This window comes from Trachypithecus francoisi, unplaced genomic scaffold (assembly GCF_009764315.1).
Source record: "Trachypithecus francoisi isolate TF-2019V2 unplaced genomic scaffold, Tfra_2.0 Lachesis_group3, whole genome shotgun sequence".
Lineage (NCBI taxonomy): Eukaryota > Metazoa > Chordata > Mammalia > Primates > Cercopithecidae > Trachypithecus > Trachypithecus francoisi.
The window spans coordinates 41,273,962-41,297,907 of record NW_022681468.1 but is presented as its reverse complement, the minus strand read 5'-3'; the positions used below and the strand labels follow the sequence as shown (position 1 = coordinate 41,297,907).

At 43.1% G+C, this 23,946-nt stretch overlaps 1 protein-coding gene across 9 annotated transcripts in view; it reads left to right on the top strand.

Moving 5' to 3' along the window:
• Positions 1–23,946, top strand: part of SYNE2 (spectrin repeat containing nuclear envelope protein 2) — a 389,209-nt gene that overhangs the window by 619 nt on the left and 364,644 nt on the right. For 4 of the 9 annotated variants that reach the window (XM_033187774.1, XM_033187773.1, XM_033187772.1 and 1 more), the window contains exon 2: positions 12,311–12,441. The exons of the other annotated variants lie outside the window; for them this stretch is intronic. The gene's annotated coding sequence lies outside the window, so the exon portion shown is untranslated. The remainder of the gene's footprint in view (positions 1–12,310; positions 12,442–23,946) is intronic. 9 annotated transcript variants of the gene reach the window in all.

The window sequence follows — 23,946 nt, the reverse complement described above, 5'->3', positions numbered from 1 at the left end:
CGCCTGGGCGGGAAACATTTTGAACGCCGCGTGAGCTGGAAGGCGGATAGCCGCGGCGCAGAGATTGCAGGATCGTGGGCAGTGCGGGGCTCGCCCGGGGGACCCGGGAACCCGCGCATCGGGACTGCAGAGGGCGCGGGGACGGGCGGCCCGGGTACTGGAGGGGCGGCGGCGGGCGCGGCAGCTTAGCGCCTCTGCGGGAGCGGGGGGCCCTCGGACGGCGGGGATTATAATTCCATTTCGATTGCTTGGGGTCTTTGTTGTCTGAAATTGCCTTTAGGGTCTGACGGTGGCACTTTCTCCTGCTTAGGTTATTTTTCTTCTATTGAAAAGGGCGGGGCGGGGACTGTGTATGGAATTAGTGCTGCTGGGAACATTAACGCCTTATTTGATGGAGGCTGAGAAGTCCTGTGTAGCATTCGCGTTTGTGGACGCCTGCTGTTTCCGAAAGTTATTTCCCCTCCCTCCCAGAAAGGGAGCGTCTGAACTGGACGCCGGAGGCACGATTGTGTACAAGCACCGGCAAGTCGGAGCTAACCCGTGAGGGTTGTTTCGAGCCGCTCCACACTTGGCATCGCTTTTTTTATCTTTTGAGTTTGTTTGATTTGAAGCAACTTTTGTCTGCTTTGCTAGAAGTTCCGAAGGCTTCGTTGCAGATACTATGTGGCTATGCTAGGATGGGTTCGATCATTTTTAGAGGTGGGGAATACAATTAAACCGTGCCGGGCCACACCTGGCCTTCTCACCGCTCCAGTGCCTGCCACAGAGACATCGTAAACATGTTCAGAGGAGAGTGTTCAGCTTTTATGGGATGAATATTTGGTGTGTTTTCATGCTTTAATGCATGATTCTTTCTCCAAGTTGCCTTTCTGGAAAGCTGTGGAGACTCTCAAGGGCTTTTCCTGAGATAATTACTGAACGGCTTTAGCTGGGCCAGCCCCCTGGGGCGGTGGGAACAGGTGTAATCCTTATTAAGTTTTTTCGTGGTGAAGAATGGAGATGTCAAAATAAGTAAAAGTGGAAATGTTTAGGTCTTTGTCCACATGTTTGAATTAACAAACCTTTATCTGAATTTTTAAAAAATCAAACTCAAACCACTTTTGGTCAGCTAGCCTTAAAATTGTTTGAAAAATCATGTGAATAAATTTACCCAATTAGAAAGGTTTTAGCATTTCACTGGATTCGTGTTAATTGTGTTGTAGGATATTGCAGAATGTTTAGAGAACTGACTCACAATGGGGTTATTATGAGTAGTGCTCTCACTAGCATAAGGTGAAAGTTAATGTAAAATTTAAAAACTGAATGAATCACATTTTAATAAGTAAGGGAACGGGTGAAAAACAATTGGTTCATTTTTCATTATTTTATTTTTCATTACTTACATGTTTTAAATACATATTTTCAATAATTTCACAAGATTATTTATTTACTCAAACTCCTACATATACCAGTCACTGTGCTGGCTTCTGGGGATCTGAATAATAATAGTTACACCTTATAGAATGCTTATTTTGTACCAGTAGATACTTTACATAGATTACCTTTTTACCTTTTTCATCTATAATTGCTTATTGAGTACCTACAATGCCTTGTGCTAGGTGCTGGGGTGATAGTGGTGCACAAGACAGCCATGGTTCCTGCCCTTATCTAGGTAGGGAATCTAGGCAGGAAATAAAATATATTGCTAAACTAATAGCAGGTTTTGAAAGGTAAATCAGATCACATCATTCTTCTGTTAAAAACCCTCCATTGGCTTCCTGTCTCTCTCTGAGTGAATGGCAAAGACCTGACAGTGGCTCCCAGAGCACACCTCTTTTGGCTTCCCTGCTTCTCCATGCCCTTACCTTCCTATTTTATCTGCTGCTCTCCTCCCTGCTCGAGTGTCTACAGCCAAACTAGCTTTCTTGCTGCATAAGGGCCTTTGGACTTGCTGTGCACTGCCTGGAATGACCCCCTGGCCCTAGCTCCCATATCTCTAATGGCACTTGTTGACCTGACCCTCTTTACTTCTTTACTTGATGTTATTTTGTCAGTGAGCCTTCACTAACCCCCAGATTTGAAATCACAACCATCCTTGCGACTCCCATTCCTCCTTTCATAAGTTACTATTTTTCCTCCATAGCACTTATGGCTGCCTACCATATGTTGCTTGTTTATTGTCTGTCTTTTTCAGAAGATTGTATATCCTTCAGAACTGTATCAGAGCTGTTTTATTCACTGTTACATCTTCAGAATCTGGAACAGTAACTGGCATATAGTAGGTCCTCAATAACTTGAATGAATGTTGAGTGGAAAGAAGGGTACAGCAGAATGCTGGGACATAGAATAACCAAGGCCTCCTAGAATACTGGTGAGAAGGCCTCTAGGTGGAAGTGACATTTAAATGAGACTTGAAGATGAGAAGGAGCTAGCCATATTGTTGTGGCGTAAGAGGTTGTAGAGAGGAGACAGGCATGGAAGAAAATCTGGCAGAGAGAGGGGATGCTCAAAGGCCTCGAGGCGGGAAAGAGCTAGGTGGTGTGTGGATTTATTGAAACTGAGAGGTCATTGTGGCTGAGCACTGTCAAGTCAAGGGAGGGTAAGACTAAATGACAGAGTGGAAATCAGGTGTCAGATTATTCAGGGTCTTTCTAGAGAAATTAACATGAAATCCTCATATATAGCCTATTAACCCTTTTATGGTTTAAAAAACTGGGCATCAGGGAGATTGAATAACTTTCTGAGATTATGCAATGGGTGAATGGCAGAGCCTAGAATACAAAGCCAGCCTTACAGACTCTAACAAACCTATATTTTACCACTATGTCAAGATCAAAAGACATAGTCCCTATCCTGATGAAGCTGTTAGTTTAGTGTGAAGACAAGGTATTGCAGTATACACATGTACTCCTGGGGTCTGTGGAAGGAGGGAAGCCCCTAGTTCTGCCTGGGAGTGGGACAAGCCAAATTGGAAACAATATAATCATTTTTCCTTTTTTATTATTATGAAATATTTCAGATTGGCAACATCTTAATTAAGAAATAATATTAAATACAATAGCCTATTCTCTGAGTCTTCACTGTATGTTTCCCTCCTTTTTTTCTTTTTAGAGACAAAATACTTGCTTTCATATGAGACAAAGGGTCTGTGTCATATGCCCCCTTTCCTACTTTCATCAAATAAAAGATTATGTCTGGAATAGTGCAAATTCACTTATTTTATTTTTTTGAGACAAAGTCTCGTTCTATCACCCAGGCTGGAGTGCAGTGGTACGATCATGGCTTACTGTAGCCTCTACCTCCTGGGCCCAAGTGATTCTCCCACCTCAGCCTCCCGAGTAACTGACTACAGGTGCGCACTACCATGCCTGGCTAATTTTTAAACTTTTTGTAGAGAAGAGATCTCACCATGTTGCCTAGGCTGGTCTCCAACTCCTGGCCTCAAGTGATCCTCCTACCTCAGCCTCCCAAAGTGCTGGATTATAGGCATGAGCCTGCCCTTGGCCTCTTGTTTACATTTGAGAAGTTTTTGACTTATGTATAGACCTGTGAAACTGTCTTCCTGTAGCCCCTTGCTATACCCTGAATCCCTCTTCCTCATACAACCAATGATAGCTTTCTGACTCTGTGGATTAGTTTGCGTTTTTAGAATTCTATGTAAATGAAATCATGTAGTAAGTTCTGTTCTTTGCCTGGCTTTTGCTTAGCATAATTATTTTGACTCATCTATATCGTATCAATAGTTGATTCCTTTTTGTTGTTAAGTAGTACTCCATTGTACTGATAGATTCCATTTCATTTATCTTTTTACCCATTGATAGATATTTGGGTTGTTTCTGGTTTTGGGCTATTAAAAATAAAACTGCCATGAACATTATACACAGTCTTTGTATGCATGTCTTTCATTTCTCCTGGGTAGATGTCTAGGAGTAGAATGACTAGATCCTATGGTAGGCATATGTTTAACTTTTCAAAGAACTACTATGCTTTTCCAAAGTGGTTATGTAATATAACCAAAATAGTCTATGAGGGTTCCAGTTGCTCTAAATCCTTGCCAACATTTGGGGTGGTCAGGCTTTTATAGCCATTCTGTTGGGTGTGTAGTCATTCTGTTGGGTGTGTAGTGACACTTCATTGTGGTTTTAATTTCTATTTCCCTGATGACTAATGACGTTGAGCATCATTTCATATGTTTATTTACCATCCGTATATCTTCTTTGTTGAAGTGTCTGCTCAAATTTTTTGCCCGTTTTCTTGCATTGTTGTTTTCCTTCTTATTGAGTTTTGAGAGCTCTTTGTGTATTCTGGATGCAAATCATTTATCAGGCATAAGCTTTGCAAATATTTCCATTCAGTCTTATCTTAGTCCATTTTGTGCTGCCATTATGGAATACCAGATTGGGTAATTTATAATGTACAGAAATGTATTGGCTCATGGTTCTAGAATCTGGGAAATCTAAGATTGAGGGGGTGACATCTGGTGAGAGCATTTTTGCTGTATCATTACATGACAGAAGGGCAAAGAGAGGGTGAGAAAGAAGCAAAATGGAGCTGTTTTATTCTATTTATTTATTTATTTAAGACACAGTCTCACTCTGTCACCCAGGCTGGAGTGCAGTGACACAGTCTCGGCTCACTGCAACCTCTGCCTCCTGGATTCTAGTGATTCTTGTACCCTAGCCCCCCGAGTAGCTGGGATTACAGGTGTGCATCTCCACATCGGCCTTTTTAAAAATTTTTTTGGTTTTTTTTAGAGACAGGGTTTCACTGTGTTGGCCAGGCTGGTCTTGAACTCCTGGCCTCAAGTGATCTGCCCGCCTTGGCCTCCCAAAGTGCTGGGATTACAGGCATGAGCCACTGCACCCAGCCTATTTTATTTTATTTTTTGAGACAGTGTCTCATTGTGTTGCCCAGGCTGGAGTGCAGTGGCTTGATCTCAGCTCACTGCAACCTCCACCTCCCAGGTTCAAGCGATTCTCCTGCCTTAGCCTCCTGAGTAGCTGGGACTCCAGGTGCGTGCCACCACGCTCAGTCTGATTTATTCTTTTATAAGGAAACCGCTCCTGTGATGATGGTGTTAATCCATTAATGAGAGCAGAGCCCTCATAACCCATCACCTGATAAAAGTTCTGTCTCTTAATACTGTAATATTGTAACAGTATTGCCTCTTAATAATGTTATAATGGCAATTAAATTTCACCAGAGTTTTGGAGGGGACATTTAAACCATAGCAAATTTATTACATTCTCTTAACAATATCTTTTGAAGATACTGTTCTTAATTTTGATAAAGTACAATTTGTCAATTTATTCTTTATGGATTGTACTTTTGGTATTATATTTGAGAAATCTGCCTAATTCAAAGTCTAAAAGGCTTTCTCCTATGATTTTTTTCTAAAATTTTTATAAGGTTTTGGTTTAACATTTAGGTTCATGTACTTTAATTTTTATTTACGGTGTGAATATGGGTGGAAGTTTACCCCATCTATGCCAGGAACATTTGGTAATTTTTGGAGACAGTGTCTGGAGACCATGTCTGGTATAGGAACGAGGGGCATTTGTTCCCGGCATCTAGTGGGCAGAGGTCTAGGATGCTGCTAGACACCCTACAGTGGATAGGTGAGATCCTCTGAATAGAGAATTATTCAGCCAAAGTGTTAGTAGTGCCAGGGTTGAGACACTCTAGGCTTGAGGTTTATTAATTTTATTGACCTCCATGAACCAGCTATTGGTTTCACTGATATCGTTTAATATTTTTCTAGTTTCCCTTTAATTGATTTTCACTCAAATCTTTATTTTTTCCTCTCTTCTACTTTTGGGTTTAATTTGTTCTTATTCCAGTTTCCTTAGGTCATTGATTTGTGACTTTTCTTCTTTTCTGATATAGGTGTTTAGTCTTTTAAATTTATTCCTCAGTACTACTTTAGTGACATGTCACAAATTTTGATATGGTGTGATTTTATTTGTATTTAGTTTAAAATACTTTTAAAATTGACTGGGCACGGTGGCTCACGCCTGTAATCCAAGCCCTTTGGGAGGCCAAGGCAGGGGATCACGAGGTCAAGAGCTTGAGACTGGCCTGGCCAACATAGTGAAACCCCATCTCTACTAAAAATACAGAATTAGCTGGGTGTGGCGGCACGTGCCTGTAATCCCAGCTACTTGGGAGGCTGAGGCAGGAGAATTGCTTGAACTTGGGAGGTGGAGGTTATCGTGAGCTGAGATCATGCCGCTGCAGTCCAACCTGGGCAACAGAGCAAGACTCTGCCTCGGGAAAAAGAGAAAAAAAGAAGCAAGTCACTAGGTGCAGCCCGCACTAAAGGCGTGGACTCCACTGCTTTCCTCTCTCCTTTCTCTCTTTTCTTTCTCTCTCTCTTTCTCGCTTCCCCTCTTCCTTCCCCTCCCTTCCTTCCTCCTTCCTTCCTTCCTTCCTTCCTCCCTCCCTCCCTCCTGTCCGTCCCTCTAGCTCTGTCGCCCAGCAGGCTGGAGTGCAGTAGCACGATCTTGGCTCACTGCAACCTCTGCCTCTCTGGCCCAAGTGATCTACCTGCTTTGGCCTCCCAAAATACTAGGATTATAGGCGTGAGCCTCTGTGCCTGGTCTAGAAACTAATTTTCTTTTTTCTTTTTTTTTTGAGGCGGAGTCTCGCTGTCTCCCAGGCTGGAGTGCAGTGACCGGATCTCGGCTCACTGCAAGCTCTGCCTCCCGGGTTTACGCCATTCTTCTGCCTCAGCCTCCCGAGTGGCTGGGACTACAGGCGCCCGCCACCTCGCCCGGCTAGTTTTTTGTATTTTTTAGTAGAGATGGGGTTTCACCGTGTTAGCCAGGATGGTCTTAATCTCCTGACCTCGTGATCCGCCCGTCTCGGCCTCCCAAAGTGCTGGGATTACAGGCTTGAGCCACCGTGCCCGGCGAAACTAATTTTCTTTTTTTTTTTTTTTTTTTTGAGGCGGAGTCTCGCTCTGTCGCCCGGACTGGAGTGCAGTGGCCAGATCTCAGCTCACTGCAAGCTCCGCCTCCCGGGTTCACGCCATTCTCCTGCCTCAGCCTCCCGAGTAGCTAGGACTACAGGCGCCCGCCACTTTGCCCGCTAGTTTTTTGTATTTTTTAGTAGAGATGGGGTTTCACCGTGTTAGCCAGGATGGTCTCGATCTCCTGACCTCGTGATCCGCCCGTCTCGGCCTCCCAAAGTGCTGGGATTACAGGCTTGAGCCACCGCGCCCGGCGAAACTAATTTTCTTAAACGAATCCACTAAATTATCATAGAGCAGATCATTGCTGTTATAGAAACATATTTTAGAATACTGCAGAGTATTACAATATTCAGAACACCTGCACTTGGAGAAACCTCCCCTCCAGACAGGCTCTGCAGGGTGCACTGCCTCCTTTTCTTTCCTCTGGGCCGCATTAGGAGGAGGGAGGTGAATGGGGAGAAGGAATCAATCTTCCGGTGTTGACATTTTCCAGACCCTGAGAAAGGTTGAGTTGAAAGATAAGTGTGAAAGCATCTCTTTCTTTTGATGGTGTCTGAGATGAAAAGCACTTGCTAATAGCCCCTCAGGTCAAAGTAACACATTTGACAAAAAGTAGCCTCAAGGTTTTGCTTGTCAGCGTCCATATTTGATTGGAAACTTCAATCTGAGATGTGGTGCTTGAATTTTTCTAGAATTTGCCAATTACTTGTTGCTCTGGTTCCAGCTGACTTTTAGTCTCCCTTTGGGTATTACCATTGCGTGCAGTTTGTTATCAGTGAGTAGCTCTTCTCTATCGGGCTGTCTAAATGTACCCCTATTTAATTTATTCAACAAATTATTTTTTAAATACTTACTGAATCTGGGCTCTGACACATAGATGAAAGTCAGTGTCTCTTGCCACTAGCAAGCTGTCTAGAAGCAGAAAGGCCCATAAGCAGAGGAACATGCAATCTCAGTGGTAGTCACTGCAGTGGAAACTGGTGGTCACTGCAGTGGAAACATGAGCAGGGCAAAGCATGGTCAGCTAGAACAGTGGTTCTCAAAGTAGGGTCCAGGGACCAAGAATGGCCAACCTATTGAGTGTACCTTGACAGTGGGGCCCAGCAATCTGTGTTTAGTAAGCCTTGTAAGTGATTCTGATGCATACCGCAGACTGTGAACCATGGGCAGAGAGGATTAGACAATCTCTGAGATCTTTTCCAGCTCTTCAAGTCTATGCGTATGGTTAAGAAATGTGATATTTGTCAGGAGATCGAGACCATCCTGGCTAACACGGTGAAACCCCGTCTCTACTAAAAATACAAAAACTAGCCGGGCAAGATGGCGGGCGCCTGTGGTCCCAGCTACTCGGGAGGCTGAGGCAGGAGAATGGCGTAAACCCGGGAGGCGGAGCTTGCAGTGAGCTGAGATCCGGCCACTGCACTCCAGTCCGGGCAACAGAGCGAGACTCCACCTCAAAAAAAAAAAAAAAAAAAAAAAAAGAAATGTGATATTTACCCCATTGTATTTTTTTTTTTTGAGACTGAGTCTTGCTGTGTTGCCCAGGCTGGAGTGCAGTGGCACAATCTCGGCACACTGCAACCTTCGCCTCCTGGGTTCGGACTCCTGAGTAGCTGGGATTACAGGTGCACGCCACCACACCCAGCTAATGTTTGTGTTTTTAGTAGAGACAGGGTTTCACCATGTTGGTCATGCTGGTCTCGAACTCCTGACCTCGTGATCTGCCCAACCTGGCCTCCCAAAGTGCTGGGATTACAGGCATGAGCCACTGTGCCCGGCCCTACCCTGTTGTATTTTAAGAGCAGTAGTTGGCACTAATATCATATACAACATTAATTGCAATGTAGGCTGGGCACTGTAGCATATGCCTGTAATCCCAGCATTTTGGGAGGCTGAGGTGGGAGGATCGCATGAGCCCAGGAGTTTGAGATCAGCCTGGGCAATATAGTGAGACCCCAATCACACACACACACACACACACACACACACCACACACACAAATTAGCTGGGCTATGGTGGTGCATGTCTGTAGTCCCAGGTACTAGGGAGGCTATGGTGGGAGGATTGCCTGAGCCTGGGGGATTGAGTCTGCAGTGAGCCATGAGAGACACAGTGAGACCCTGTCTAAAAAGAAAAAAAGGAATGTAGGTAGAACAAATTCAGTTTTACTATATGTGTTGCTGAAGTGAGCATGAAAAACAAATTCAATATGATACAGTTGTTTGGCAGTGGAACAATAGTAAATTGGATTTAAAAAACTTTATTATGAAAAATTTCAAATATATTCAAAAGCAGAGATAATAGTAAAAATGTACTATTGCGTAACGATTACTCAGAATGAATATTATTAAATCCTGTCAATCTGGTTTTACCCATGTCCTCACATATCCCGCCTGTGCTGGATTATTTTGAAGCAAATTTCATACCTCATATCATTTTATCCTTAAATAATTGGATTTCAAATATTTTGAGATATTAAAGTGCTAGAAATCAATTTGAAACGGAATCACATGTAGCCATTTCCTGGTTTCCCTTACATTATAGATAAAACTTATCTGGAGCTAATTTACACAAAAGGTGGATAAAACAAAACAGGTGGACACATGTACATATATTCCTATTTGCATAAAACCTATTAAAAACAAGTATATTTTTTTTGTTGTTGAGGCAAAGTCTCGCTCTGTCACCCAGGTGGGAGTGCAGTGTGGTGTGATTATGGCTCATTGCAGCCTCGACCTCCTGGGCTCAACTGATCCTCCAGCCTCGTGTTTCGATATTTTGTAGAGACGAGATCTCACTGTGTTGCCCAGACTGGTCTTGAATTTCTGGGCTCAAGAAATCCTCCTGCCTTAGCCTCCCAAGGGGCTGGGATTACAGGCGTGAACCACCGTGCCCAGCAAAAATAAGTATAATTGTCACTACCATGAATACATTTTATTAAAACATTTTATGTACTGTCATTATGTTAGCAATATATGCATTATACTTATAGATAATATTCTAAAATAGTAAGAAAGAATATACACGCATGCCCTGCCAAAATTGAATTATTATACTTGAAGGGGAATTTTAATTTGGAAGACAGGTTTTTAGGAAGGTAGATATTAGAAGGTTTTGAAGGTTTGGGGCAGGTTTTTTTTTTTTTTTTTTTTTTTTTTGAGACAGAATCTCACTCTGTCACCAGGCTTGAGTGCAGTGGTGTGATCTTGGCTCACTGAAGCCTCCGCTTCCTGGGTTCAAGTGATTCTCCTGCCTCAGCCTCCTGAGTAGCTGGAACTACAGGCATGCACCATCACACCTGGCTTTTTTTTGTGTTTTTAGTAGAGATGGAATTTCACCATGTTGGCCAGGCTGGTGTCAAACTCTTGGCCTCAAGTGACCTGCCCGCCTCAGCCTCCCAAAATGCTGGGATTATAGGCATGAGCCATCGTGCCTGGCCTTGGGGCAGATTTTTAATATATGTAAATTAAGAATTGTCACTACTCATTTCAGCAGTTATGTTGCCTCATTTGGAAAGAAAAGGTATTCAGCATGTGGGGATGCATAAAAATCCATTCATCTTAGTCAATGTGCTCCATGCTATGTTTTTTTCAAGGTTAGAGATAACACATTTAGTGGGAGTTGAGGTTATGGGATAGTTCATGTTTGAAGTGGGGACATAATTGATTTACAGACATACCACCTGTTTTCTCCTACTTTGGCTTTGGAGAACAAGTTGTGGTATACTGAGGAAAAGCTGATTGTATCACTTATGACTGAGATTTTCATCTTTAGCCGTTCTGTGTGATACATGAATTAATGGGTCATACCATAGGAATTAGCTAATTTTCATTTTAAAATATTACTCAAGAAATTTTTTTTTTTTTTTTTTTTGAGACGGAGTCTCGCTCTGTCGCCCAGGCTGGAGTGCAGTGGCCGGATCTCAGCTCACTGCAAGGTCCGCTTCCCGGGTTTACGCCATTCTCCTGCCTCAGCCTCCCGAGTAGCTGGGACCATAGGCGCCCGCCACCTCGCCCGGCTAGTTTTTTTTGTATTTTTTAGTAGAGACGGGGTTTCACTGTGTTAGCCAGGATGGTCTGGATCTCCTGACCTCGTGATCCGCCTGTCTCGGCCTCCCAAAGTGCTGGGATTACAGGCTTGAGCCACCGCGCCCGGCCAGAAATTTTTATCTTAATTGTACATTTCAACAATATAAATAAGCTGTTCCAGACTGTCTCTCATGCCTCCAAACAAATATAAACCCCCACAACTCAAATGCATATAAGCTTTTACTACAGTATAATGGTAGGTTATAGCCAGTGTATGATGGGATTGTTGATAGAATAATGCATATTAGAGCTTTTAGTTCAAAAATTTGAGATAGTGATTCAGAAAGAAAAAAGGAATGATTATCATGAATTCTGTTTATTAGAATTCTGTTTATTAAAAAGTTAAAGATATGTTCTATTTATTTATTTATTTTTTATTGTTTTTTTTTTTGAGATGGAGTTTTGCCCTTGTTGCCCAAGCTGGAGTGCAGTGGCGCAATCTCAGCTCGCTGCAACCTCCACCTCCCGGGTTCAAGCAATTCTCCTGCCTCAGCCTCCTGAGTAGCTGGGATTACAAGCGCATGCCACCACGCTCGACTAATTTTTTGTATTTTTTGTGGAAACGGGTTTAGCCAGGCTGGTCTCGAACTCCTGACCTCAGGTGATCTGCCCACCTCGGCCTCCCAAAATGCTGGGATTACAGGCCTGAGCCACGGCGCCTGGCCAAGATGTGTTTTAGTATTTGCACTTGTGTGTTGGCAAAGAAAATAGGTTACTAAGCTTGCTCTTATTGGAATATCCTTTGTAGTCACTCATTTGATGATACTGAGTAAGAATCTTTCTTCTGTTAATACATCTTTGTTTAAAAGAAAATAAGTTACCTTTGTAGTCTTTGTACATTTTTCATTGCAGAAAGTCTCCCCTCTGCTGGGTAATAATTAATTTTGTAAAAGTGTTTAATCCAGTACTGATTATAGTCCCTTCTGAGCTGGATGAAAAGAAACTTCTGAATGTTTGTAACCACAGATTGATGATTTGGTTACAAAGACTCTCTGTTGGTGATAGTTTCTGAGAACTGGAAGGTAAGCTTGTTCCTTGGGTGAGTCATCAGGTTGTCTTGCAGTTGGTCATGTGTTTTCTTAGCAACTACTGTTGATTTCAGGTTTGAACAGGGTGAGCATGTTTTGAAATGATCCAACAGATTCTTTTAGGTTATATATGGCTGCTAAATCTTATACACTTACTGTTATATGTATCACAAGGAGTGAAAGATTGAATTCTTTTTCTATCTATACCTTCCAAATCATTTCTCTTCTAATTTGTTTTTCAGGGGTGGTGAGGACTGGAAGTGGGGGTAAAAAAGGAGAAAAATAAATGAATCTGGGATATCATGATATCTGGGATATCATGGGATATTATGCCCCTGGACTAGAGCAGAACCAAGAGGACCTCCATGTGCTGGTAGGATTAAATATGATTTCCTGGGATGTTGATCTCGAGTAATACTCCATGTGCATACATTCTAAAGGAACAAGTGAATTTTAGAAATGTCTGTGGTATAGTGTAGTGGTTAAAAGCATGGCTCATGAAATCAGTCTGACCCCTGGTTCAAGTTCTAGCTTTGCCATATACTGGAGGTGTTATTTTGGGCAAATTACTTAACCTCTCTGAGTAGAGTTTCCTCATCTGTAAAAGTGAAACTAAAATCCCACATACTTATACTGAGATAATACAGGTAACAGACAGCTTAGTACCTACGGAACACATGGTAACAAATGCTAGTTATTGCATTCAGTTCAAGGGTGTAATATACAAGGGGCTAGATAACAGGTGTTTAGGGGACAGTCAGAAATGAATCAGATATGAGCCCTAATTCTTCAGGAACTAGGGGAGAGGGCCTTGTAAACAAGTCACTGTGGTATTATCTAGAATGGAAGAAGTGCCAACTGAAGTACAAGCGAGGTGCTGTGGGTGCATAAAGCAAGTGCCAACTTTGGGGAAGTTAGGGCTAATTTTGTAAAACATTTGCCATTTGAGCTGAGTATGTATTGCTGGGCCTAGAATGATGAGTAGGGCTTTTATGGGTGGAGAGTGGAGGAGAGTAGATTGTGGGCTGAAGAAAAGCACAGGGTTAATTAATGGCAGGGTGTGGTGGGAGAGAAGGCCGGATAGATGACTTGTGGTTAGATTTTGGAGGGTTTTTCACACACAAGTGTTCAGACTATATTCTCATGGTCAGTGGGGAACCAAAGCAGGTGTTTGGTGTGAGCTCTGTTTCGCAATAATGTTTTGAAAGATGTATTGGAGAGGCAGGGAGTCTGATTACAAGGATGTTTCAGAAATTCAGGTGAGTGATGAAGACATTTGGAGAACAGAGTAAGAGGGAATTAAAAGGAGATAGAAGACAGATAATTTGAAACTAGGTGCCAAAGACAATGTTCATGCCATTACTTGAGAGAGAGAAAATACAGGAGGAGAAGGTATGGGATAAATTGGATAGTTCAGTAATGGAGTGGGCTAATGGGTCTGGTGAGCTCAAAGATTAGTGGGAGATCTATCTGGCAGTTGGAAATTCAGTTCTGAAAGAAGGAAGCTAACATTTATTGTGCACCCACTGTGTCTCAGGTTTTATGCTAAGCATCTTTGCAAATTATTTATTGGTAGCAATTTTTTTTTTTTTTTTGAGACAAAGTTTCACTCTTGTCCAGGCTCAAGTGCAGTGGCATGATCTCAGCGCACTGCAACCTTTGCCCCCCTTCCCTTGCCCCCCATTTCAAGTACTTCTCCTGCCTCAGCCTCCCGAGTAGCTGGGATTACAGGTGCCCACCACCAAGCCCGGCTAATTTTTGTATTTTTAGTAGAGATGGGGTTTCACCATGTTAACCAGGCTGGTCTCAAACTCCTGACTTAAGGAGATCCACCCACCTCAGTCTCCCAAAGTGCTGGGATTACAGTCGTGAGCCACTGTGCCTGGCTGCAAATAGTATTTTTAAGATGAAAAAGTAGGGGCTCAGAAGAGACCTGATGTTTAAACATCAATTTTAATTTTAAAGCACTTCTCATTTTTTTTGTTTTTTTTGAGACGGAGTCTCGCTCTCGCCCGGGCTGGAGTGCAGTGGCCGGATCTCAGCTCACTGCAAGCTCTGCCTCCCGGGTTTACGCCATTCTCCTGCCTCAGCCTCCGGAGTAGCTGGGACTACAGGCGCCCGCCACCTCGCCCGGCTAGTTTTTTGTATTTTTTAGTAGAGACGGGGTTTCACCGTGTTAGCCAGGATGGTCTCGATCTCCTGACCTCGTGATCCGCCCATCTCGGCCTCCCAAAGTGCTGGGATTACAGGCTTGAGCCACCGCGCCCGGCCTCCATTTTATTTCTTAAGTTCTAGTATTCCTTTCCCTTCTGAGCTGCTTGAAAGTTAATGTCCTTTAAGATTTTTCTCTCTTTTTTTTTTTTTTTTTTGAGACAGAGTCTGGCTCTGTCGCCCAGGCTGGAGTGCAGTGGCCGGATCTCAGCTCACTGCAAGTTCCGCCTCCCGGGTTTACACCATTCTCCTGCCTCAGCCTCCCGAGTAGCTGGGACTACAGGCGCCCACCACCTCGCCCGGCTAGTTTTTTGTATTTTTTTTTAGTAGAGACGGGGTTTCAACGTGTTAGCCAGGATGGTCTGGATCTCCTGACCTCGTGATCCGCCCGTCTCGGCCTCCCAAAGTGCTGGATTACAGGCTTGAGCCACCGCGCCCAGCCAGATTTTTCTATCTTGCTTCTGATGAAATGGAAACATTTGTTTTGGAGTGGGTAAAAACTTAATCTAATAAATCTTGTTTTAGTTCAATTGGAGAGGCCAAAGGGGCAGAGAGAATTCTGCTCTTTTCCTTACTGTTGTCCCCTTTATTAGATAATGAAATGTGTAATCCTTATGCCAAGCTCATGGATGCAGTTAAAAATTAAGTCTGATCAGACTTTGAATGCCTTTTAAGGAATTTTTGTTATTACAAAAACCGCAGCACGCACACACGCACGCACGCACATGCACACGCACACATGGGCAAAAGCCCTTCCCCATATTACTTTCATTTTCCATTCTTGCAGTCTCTCTTCCTAGAGATAATTGCTATGGACAATTGTGTGTTTATCTCATTTAAATGTTTCTGACACCTGGGACCTTGGGACTAATTAGGCAAAGTAGCTAGAATTTGACCTTTTTCCTTTTCACCTAGGTATTTGATATCAGGGTTTATTACTGATTTCATTACTGAGATTTCATAACTATGGGTTCTTCCTTTTTTTTTTTTTTTTTTTTTTTTTTTGAGACGGAGTCTTGCTCTGCCACCCAGGCTGGAGTGCAGTGGCCGGATCTCAGCTCACTGCAAGCTCCGCCTCCCGGGTTTACGCCATTCTCCTGCCTCAGCCTCCCGAGTAGCTGGGACTACAGGCGCCCGCCTCGCCGCCCGGCTAGTTTTTTGTATTTTTTTTTAGTAGAGACGGGGTTTCAACGTGTTAGCCAGGATGGTCTGGATCTCCTGACCTCGTGATCCGCCCGTCTCGGCCTCCCAAAGTGCTGGGATTACAGGCTTGAGCCACCGCGCCCAGCCAGATTTTTCTATCTTGCTTCTGATGAAATGGAAACATTTGTTTTGGAGTGGGTAAAAACTTAATCTAATAAATCTTGTTTTAGTTCAATTGGAGAGGCCAAAGGGGCAGAGAGAATTCTGCTCTTTTCCTTACTGTTGTCCCCTTTATTAGATAATGAAATGTGTAATCCTTATGCCAAGCTCATGGATGCAGTTAAAAATTAAGTCTGATCAGACTTTGAATGCCTTTTAAGGAATTTTTGTTATTACAAAAACCGCAGCACGCACACACGCACGCACGCACATGCACACGCACACATGGGCAAAAGCCCTTCCCCATATTACTTTCATTTTCCATTCTTGCAGTCTCTCTTCCTAGAGATAATTGCTATGGACAATTGTGTGTTTATCTCATTTAAATGTTTCTGACACCTGGGACCTTGGGACTAATTAGGCAAAGTAGCTAGAATTTGACCTTTTTCCTTTTCACCTAGGTATTTGATATCAGGGTTTATTACTGAGATTTCATAACTATGGGTTCTTCCTTTTTTTTTGTTTTTTTTTTTTTTTGAGACGGAGTCTTGCTCTGCCACCCAGGCTGGAGTGCAGTGGCCGGATCTCAGCTCACTGCAAGCTCCGCCTCCCGGGTTTACGCCATTCTCCTGCCTCAGCCTCCCGAGTAGCTGGGACTACAGGCGCCCGCCTCGCCGCCCGGCTAGTTTTTTTGTATTTTTAAGTAGAGACAGGGTTTCACCGTATTAGCCAGGATGGTCTCGATCTCCTGACCTCGTGATCCGCCCGTCTCGGCCTCCCAAAGTGCTGGGATTACAGGCTTGAGCCACCGCGCCCGGCCTTTTTGTTTTATTTTTAAGGCAGGGTCTCACTCTGCTTTCCAGGCTGGAGTACAGTGGCATGATCTCTGTTCACTGCACCTCCTGCCTCCTGAGCTGAAGCAATCCTCTCACATCAGCTTCCTTAGCAGTTGGGACTATAGGTGTGCACCACCATGCCTGGCTAATTTTTGTGTTTTGTGTACAGATGGGGTTTTGCCATGTTACTCAGGCTTGGGTTCTTATTTTTGACTGTGGTTTTGAAACTCCCATAAATACAAAATTTAACTTACTTTAAATGCTGTTAGATCACCTTTCAAATCGCTAACATACCTAGGGTTATAAAGACCTTGTGTATCTCATTTGTTGCTAAACCAGTTCTGTTAATTTATGACACAAATTTGCCAGTTAACTGCAACAGTGGGCAAAAAGCTTCTTTTTCTTTCTTTTTTTCTTTTTTTAGACAGTCTTACTCTTTAGTCCATGCTAGAGTGCAGTGGCATGATTATAGCTCACTGCAGCCTCAAACTCCTGGGCTTGGGTAATCTTCCCACCTGAGTCTCCCAACACAGGCTCATGCCACCACATGATCCTCCTGCCTCAGCCTCCCAAAGGGCTGGGATTGTAGGCATGAACCACCTTGGCTGGCTGGCTTTCTTTCTTTCTTTCTTTCTTTCTTTCTGTCTCTCTTTCTTTCTTTCTTTCTCTTTCTTTCTTCTCTCTCTTTCATTCTTCTTATTCTTTCTTTCTCTCTTCTCTCTCTTTCATTCTTTTTATTCTTTTTTTGAGACGGAGTCTTGCTCTGTCATCCAGGCTGGAGTGCAGTGGCGTAATCTCGGCTCACTGCAACCTTCACCTTCCGGGTTCAAGCGATTCTCCTGCCTTAGCCTCCTGAGTAGCTGGGACTACAGGAGCATGCCACCACACCCGGCTAGTTTTTGTATTTTTAGTAGAGACAGGGTTTCGCCTTTTTGGACAGGCTGGTGTCAAACTCCTGACCTCAGGTGATCCAGTTGCCTCGGCCTCCCAAGGTGCTGGGATTACAGGCATGAGCCACCACAACTGGCCCTTTCTTTTTCTTTTCTTTTTTTTAAGAGGAGGAAGGGCACAGAAGAACTGAGAATAGAAATTAACATAGGTCAATTTTAGTTTGGTAACTATATTAATCTGTTAACTACTTCATATATTGAATGCTCATATAAATGTGCCAAATTTCTGTACAGAATCATGAGGTAAATGGACTGGGTATATCTTGTCCATTAAGAGGTCTCTTATGGTACTGTTTAAGGACGTGGGTTTTGGAGCCCAACAGACTTGTGTTCAAGCCAGTCTTGCCAGTAACTTGCTGTATGGTTTGGACAAGTTATTTAACCTCTCTGTTTCCTGAAATGAGGTAGATGGTTTCTGTGTTATAGGCTTATAACACAGTGAGGATCAAAGAGATGGTGCATGTAAAGTGTCTGGTACCAACTGAGTACTAAATAAATAAATAACCATTTTTTTTTTTTTTGAGAGAGGGTCTTGCTCTGTTGCCAAGGCTGGAGTGTAGTGGTACAATCTCCATCTTCTGGGCTCAAGCAGTCCTCACATCTCAGTCTCCTGAGGAGCTGAAACTATAGTTGTGTGCCACCACGCCTGGCTCATTTTTAAATTTTTAGTAGAGATGGGATCTCACGATGTTGCCTAGGTTGGTCTTGAATACCTGGGTGCAAGTGATTCTTCTGCCTTGGCCTCCAAGTGCTGGGATGACAACATGAGCTACCACGCCCAGCCAGTGATTCTTATTGCTGTTTCATCATTATTATCAAATAGAGAACCTATAATTTTGATCATGTATATTAGAGAATTTACCTGTTCTCACTTTTAAGCTATAACAAAGTAGGTGTCATTGATATTTCACTTTTTTTTGCACTGTAGGTTGTCAAAAGGAATATAGAAATACTGAGATAAGCTTTTTATAAAAAGTGTAGAGATGGGGTTTAGCTGTGTTGCTGAGGCTGGTCTTGAACTCCTGGGCTCAAGCGATTTTCCCACCTTTGCCTTCCAGAGTGGTGGGATTACAGGTGTGAGCAACTATGCCTGGCCAAAATAAGCATTTTAAAACAGATGCAAATCTTAGTACCTCTCTTTGTTAGCCAGCTTTTTAAGTAAGTTGAAAGAGTTCACCCAAAGAATAACACAGAGATTTTCTTTTGTTTTAGTAGTTCAACATCTCAAGTTCCTTTGTTGTTTCGAGTTTTGTTTCTACTCAGGAAAATGTTATCTAATTTATAAGACATTTTTAAAGGAGTGTTCTAATTGTTCACCAATGGGGAGGAAACAACTTCAGTGGTGTTTCTTGTTGGTTGAGAACATATTATATATATTTTGGGGGCTGAGGACAGATCAGGGATATTTCCACAGGGAAGGATTTGAGAGAAGGAAAAAAATATTTCTTAGAAATCTCAAAACTGTAGTCTCAAATTCCGTGAAAAGAAAATTGAAGAATTTTGTAATCCAAGTCATTGGAGATAAAGGGTCAGAAGGAGTATTTTGTTGTAGGAAGTGTTGTCTTCACGAGAAGATCCATAAATCCTAACTGTTTTCATGAGCTAGAAGATATGCTAAAGAAAAAGGAATCTCAGAAGTAGACGGAAACAGGTTGTTTTTGTTTTGTAAAGACAAGGTCTTGCTTGGTCGCCCAACCTGGTGTTCTTTTTTTTTTAAGGCCAGATAAATTTCTTTTTTTTGAGACAGAGTTTCGTTCTTGTTGCCCAGGCTGGAGTGCAGTGGTGGGATCTCGGCTCACTGCAACCTTCGCCTCCTGGATTCAAGTGATTCTCCTGGCTCAGCCTCCCAAGTAGCTGGAATTACGGGTGCTTGCCACCATGCACAGCTATTTTTTGTATTTTTTAGTAGAGAAGGGGTTTTACCATGTTGGCCAGGCTGCTGTTGAACTCCTGACCTCAGGTGATCCACCCACCTTGGCCTCCCAAGTGCTGGGATTACAGGTGTGAGCCACCAGGTCCAGCCCTAAGTCAGATAAATTTCTTTCTTTTTTTTTTTTTTTTTTGAGACAGAGTCTCACTCTCGCCAGGCTGGAGTGCAGTGGCGTGATCTCAGCTCACTGCAACCTCTGACTTCCTGGTTCAAGCAATTCTTCTGCCTCAGCCTCCCAAGTAGCTGGGATTACAGGCACGTGCCACCATGCCCAGCTAATTTTTGTATTTTTAGTAGAGACTGGGTTTCACCATGTTGGCCAGGATAGTCTTGATCTCCTCACCTCGTGATCTGCCCGCCTCGGCCTCCCAGAGTGCTGGGATTACAGGTGTGAGCCACCGCGCCAGGCCCCAGATAAATTTCTGATGGAGTCATTGTGCATGTTACAAGCAACAACAAAAGTAATTTAGTATACACAGAAGTGCATTCTGTTCTTTCCCTGAGATGATATGACCTCATATCAGATCTTAAAGTTGTGTCCACAGTATTGGTAAATATGTATCTTTAGGGAAAACTCAGAACAAGTAATTCTGGTTGTTTCTCTTCTGGTGAGAAAGTTCTGCCATGTTTAGAAATGGAATGGAAACAAGTTTGCAAGCTCTCTAGCAGTCACAAGTGAAACAGGAGCAAAGGGAGGATTTAACAGATTTCATGGTTTGAGATTCTGCTATTTCAAAAATCAAATCTGTTTTTCAGAGACACCCTCTTCTTTTCTTTTCTTTTTCTTCTTCTTTTTCTTTTTGAGATGGAGTCTCACTCTGTTGCCCAGGCTGCCAGGCTGGAGTGCAGTGGTGCAATCTTGGCTTACTGCAACCTCCGCCTCCTGGGTTCAAGCGATTCTCCTGCCTCAGCCTCCCGAGTAGCTGGGACTACCGGTGCCCGGCATCTCGCGTGGCTAATTTTGGATTTTTATTTTTTTGTAGAGACGGGGTTTTACCATGTTGGCCAGGTTGGTGTTGAACTCCTGATCTCAAGTGATCCACGTGCCTTGGCCTCTCAAAGTGCTAGGATTACAGGTGTAAGCCACCATGCCTAACAGAGATACCCTCTATTTTCATAGTTGCTTTTTTTTTTTTTTTTGAGACAGAGTCTTGCTCTGTCGCCCAGGCTGGAGTGCAGTGGCCGGATCTCAGCTCACTGCAAGCTCTGCCTCCTGGGTTTATGCCATTCTCCTGCCTCAGCCTCCCGAGTAGCTGGGAGTACAGGCGCCCGCCACTTCGCCCGGCTAGTTTTTTTTTTTTTGTATTTTTTAGTAGAGACGGGGTTTCACTATGTTAGCCAGGATGGTCTCGATCTCCTGACCTCGTGATCTGCCCGTCTCGGCCTCCCAAAGTGCTGGGATTACAGGCTTGAGCCACCGCACCCAGCCATAGTTGCTTGATTGAAATACTTTTCGACGTAACAATACCTATTAAAGAGCTGCATTGCTGGTTGGCATGCTAGAACACACAGCTTTTACATCACACTGCAGTTAATTTTCCAGCCGCTTTTTCTCATCTACTTTCACTTTACTTTTTAAAATTTAAATTTACATTTTTTTTTTTTTTTTTTGAGACGGAGTCTCGCTCTGTAGCCGGGCTGGAGTGCAGTGGCCGGATCTCAGCTCACTGCAAGCTCCGCCTCCCGGGTTTACGCCATTCTCCTGCCTCAGCCTCCGGAGTAGCTGGGACTACAGGCGCCCGCCACCTTGCCCGGCTAGATTTTTGTATTTTTTTTTTTAGTAGAGACGGGGTTTCACCGTGTTAGCCAGGATGGTCTCGATCTCCTGACCTCGTGATCCGCCCGTCTCGGCCTCCCAAAGTGCTGGGATTACAGGCTTGAGCCACCGCGCCCGGCCTAAATTTACATTTTTAATTTTACTTTTTTGTCTTTAACCAGTCAGAATGCTAAGATTTGATGGTTAAATAAGACCAAGTATCAAATATTTAGTACGAACTCTCCATTTATCAGTGTGGTTGTGCAGAAATGAATGGTTCTTTGGAGGCAGAGTTAAAGAGAAACACAGACTCAAGAAGGACAGAAAGGAACTAATTTTGGGGAGATTTGAATTAAAAAAAAAAAATCCACTAGAACAAGTATTTCCTTAACATTCTAGTATGAAAACTATTATCTAAAGTGATTAAAAGAGATGTCATTTTAATTTATTTATTTATTTTTTTATTTTTTATTTTATTTTATTTTATTTTTTTTTTTGAGACGGAGTCTCGCTCTGTCACCCAGGCTGGAGTGCAGTGGCGCGATCTCGGCTCACTGCAAGCTCCGCCTCCCGGGTTTACGCCATTCTCCTGCCTCAGCCTCCCGAGTAGCTGGGACTACAGGCGCCCGCCATCTCGCCCGGCTAATTTTTTGTATTTTTTTAGTAGAGACGGGGTTTCACCGTGTTAGCCAGGATGGTCTCGATCTCCTGACCTCGTGATCCACCCGTCTCGGCCTCCCAAAGTGCTGGGATTACAGGCTTGAGCCACTGCGCCCGGCCGTCATTTTTTTTTTTTTTTTTTTTTTAATCTTTCAGAGACAGCGTTTCACCCTGGAAACCCAGCCAACTTTTATGTTCTTTGTAGAAACGGGGTTTCGCCATGTTTCCCAGGCTAGTCTCAAACTCCTGAGCTCAAGCCATCTGCCTGCCTCAGCCTCCCAAAGTATTGGGATTACAGGTGTGAGCCACTGCACCTGGCCAATTTAAATTATATCTATATATAGATATAGTTTAAAAATTACATAATATTTAAGACCTATGAAAAAGTATAAATGATTATACAGTAAGTGTATGCCTGCTTTAGCATCCTAGGTCAGAAATAAAATATTGCTAATTTGGTTGTGACCTCTTCCTCCTCCCCAGAGGAAGCTGCTATACTGAATTTGGTGTTTATCATGCTTACGTGTTTCTTAACAATTTTGTTGCATATGAATGTTAAGGGTGATTTTCAAAGTATTTCACAGCTGGTAGTGTGTGGGCCTGGCCGTGTCAAGTTGTACCAGCCTAATATTAGTCCGATCATGGATCCGTAAGAGATATTTTCAGATTGTATCCAGCTGGGCACAATGGCTCATGCCTGTAATCCAAGCAGTTTGGGAGGCTGAGGCAGGCGGATCACGAGGTCAGGAGTTCGAGACCATCCTGGCTAACATAAACTCTGTCTCTACTAAAAATACAAAAAATTAGCCAGGCATGGTGGCACATGCCTGTAATCCCAGTCACTTGGGAGGCTGAGGCAGGAGAATTACTTGAACCTGGGAGGTGGAGGTTGCAGTGAGCCAAGATGGTGTCACTGCACTCCAGCCTTGAGACAGAGCGAGACTCCGTCTCAAAAAAAAAAAAAGATTGTATCGAATTGACTGAGCATGGTGGCTCACGCCTATAATCTCAGGACTCTGGGAGGCCGAGGCAAGTGGATCACCTGAGGTCAGGAGTTTGAGACCAGCCTGGCCAATATGGTGAAATCCCAAGTCTACTAAAAACACAAAAATTAACTGGACGTGGTGGCAGTTGCCTGTAATCACTGTTACTTGGGAATCTGAGGCAGGAGGATCGCTTGAAACTGGGAGGCAGAGGCTACAGTCACCTAAGATCACATCACTGTACTCCAGCCTGGGCAACAGCATGAGACTCTGCCTCAAAAAAAAAAAAAAATTAATATGTAATTAATATTACAATTTTACTGTATGTTGCACATTCTTCTGCAAGTTGCTTTCTTCCCTCTCAACTGTGAGATTCATCCATCTTGGTATATGTGTAACTGATTCATTGATTTTCATTGTTTAATATTTCATTGTTTGAGTATGTCACAGTTTATCCATTCACTTATTTGTTGGTATTTAGTTTTTTATGTCTCCTTCTAGGACCCACCTGTTCACGTCTTTTACTTACTTTCCTATTGGGTTGTTTGTCTTTTTCTTTTTGATTTGTGGGTCTATTGTTTCTGTAGTTTTCTAGAAACAGTTACTCGTTAACATGCACATAAACCACATAATGACAGCTTTGCCTTTCCAATATTACTGGAGCTACATATAGCTACTCACATTTGAAAATGGGTATACTCTAATCAGACTGATGTGAAGTACATAAGTAGAACTGAGTGTTAATATGCCAGTGACTGTAGATATAAACATATTTCTTTATTTAGAATGGATATGACTTGCATTTTTTTTGGTAAAGATTAATTTCCCCATATTTCCGTAGTCATGCAGGTGAGGGTGTGGACCCTACAGTACTCTAAAGTGTGAGTACTTACCTTTGTAAGAAATCGTAAGATTCTAATTTTTGTCTCCACTAACTACATAAAGCAGGATAATGGTTGGCACCATTGCTTCCTCATTGAACTGTGGACGGGTCTCAGCATGCAAAGGAAGTAGAAAGTGAATGGGAGGATGGCGGCTGTTGCTCAGAAGTTCTTTCCATAATTTGATTTATTTACACTGTTCAGGTTGTTCATGGCTTGGTTCTTCCTCCCTTTTTCCTCCAGTGAACGGTGACTTGACAGAGGTATGTGGGAGGCTGCTTGTTCTCTTGTTGGCTGCTTGTATTTGCTTTCTGGAAGGTTATTGTTTTCAAGGATCTTAAGCACCAGGATTAGGACAGTTAAACCATT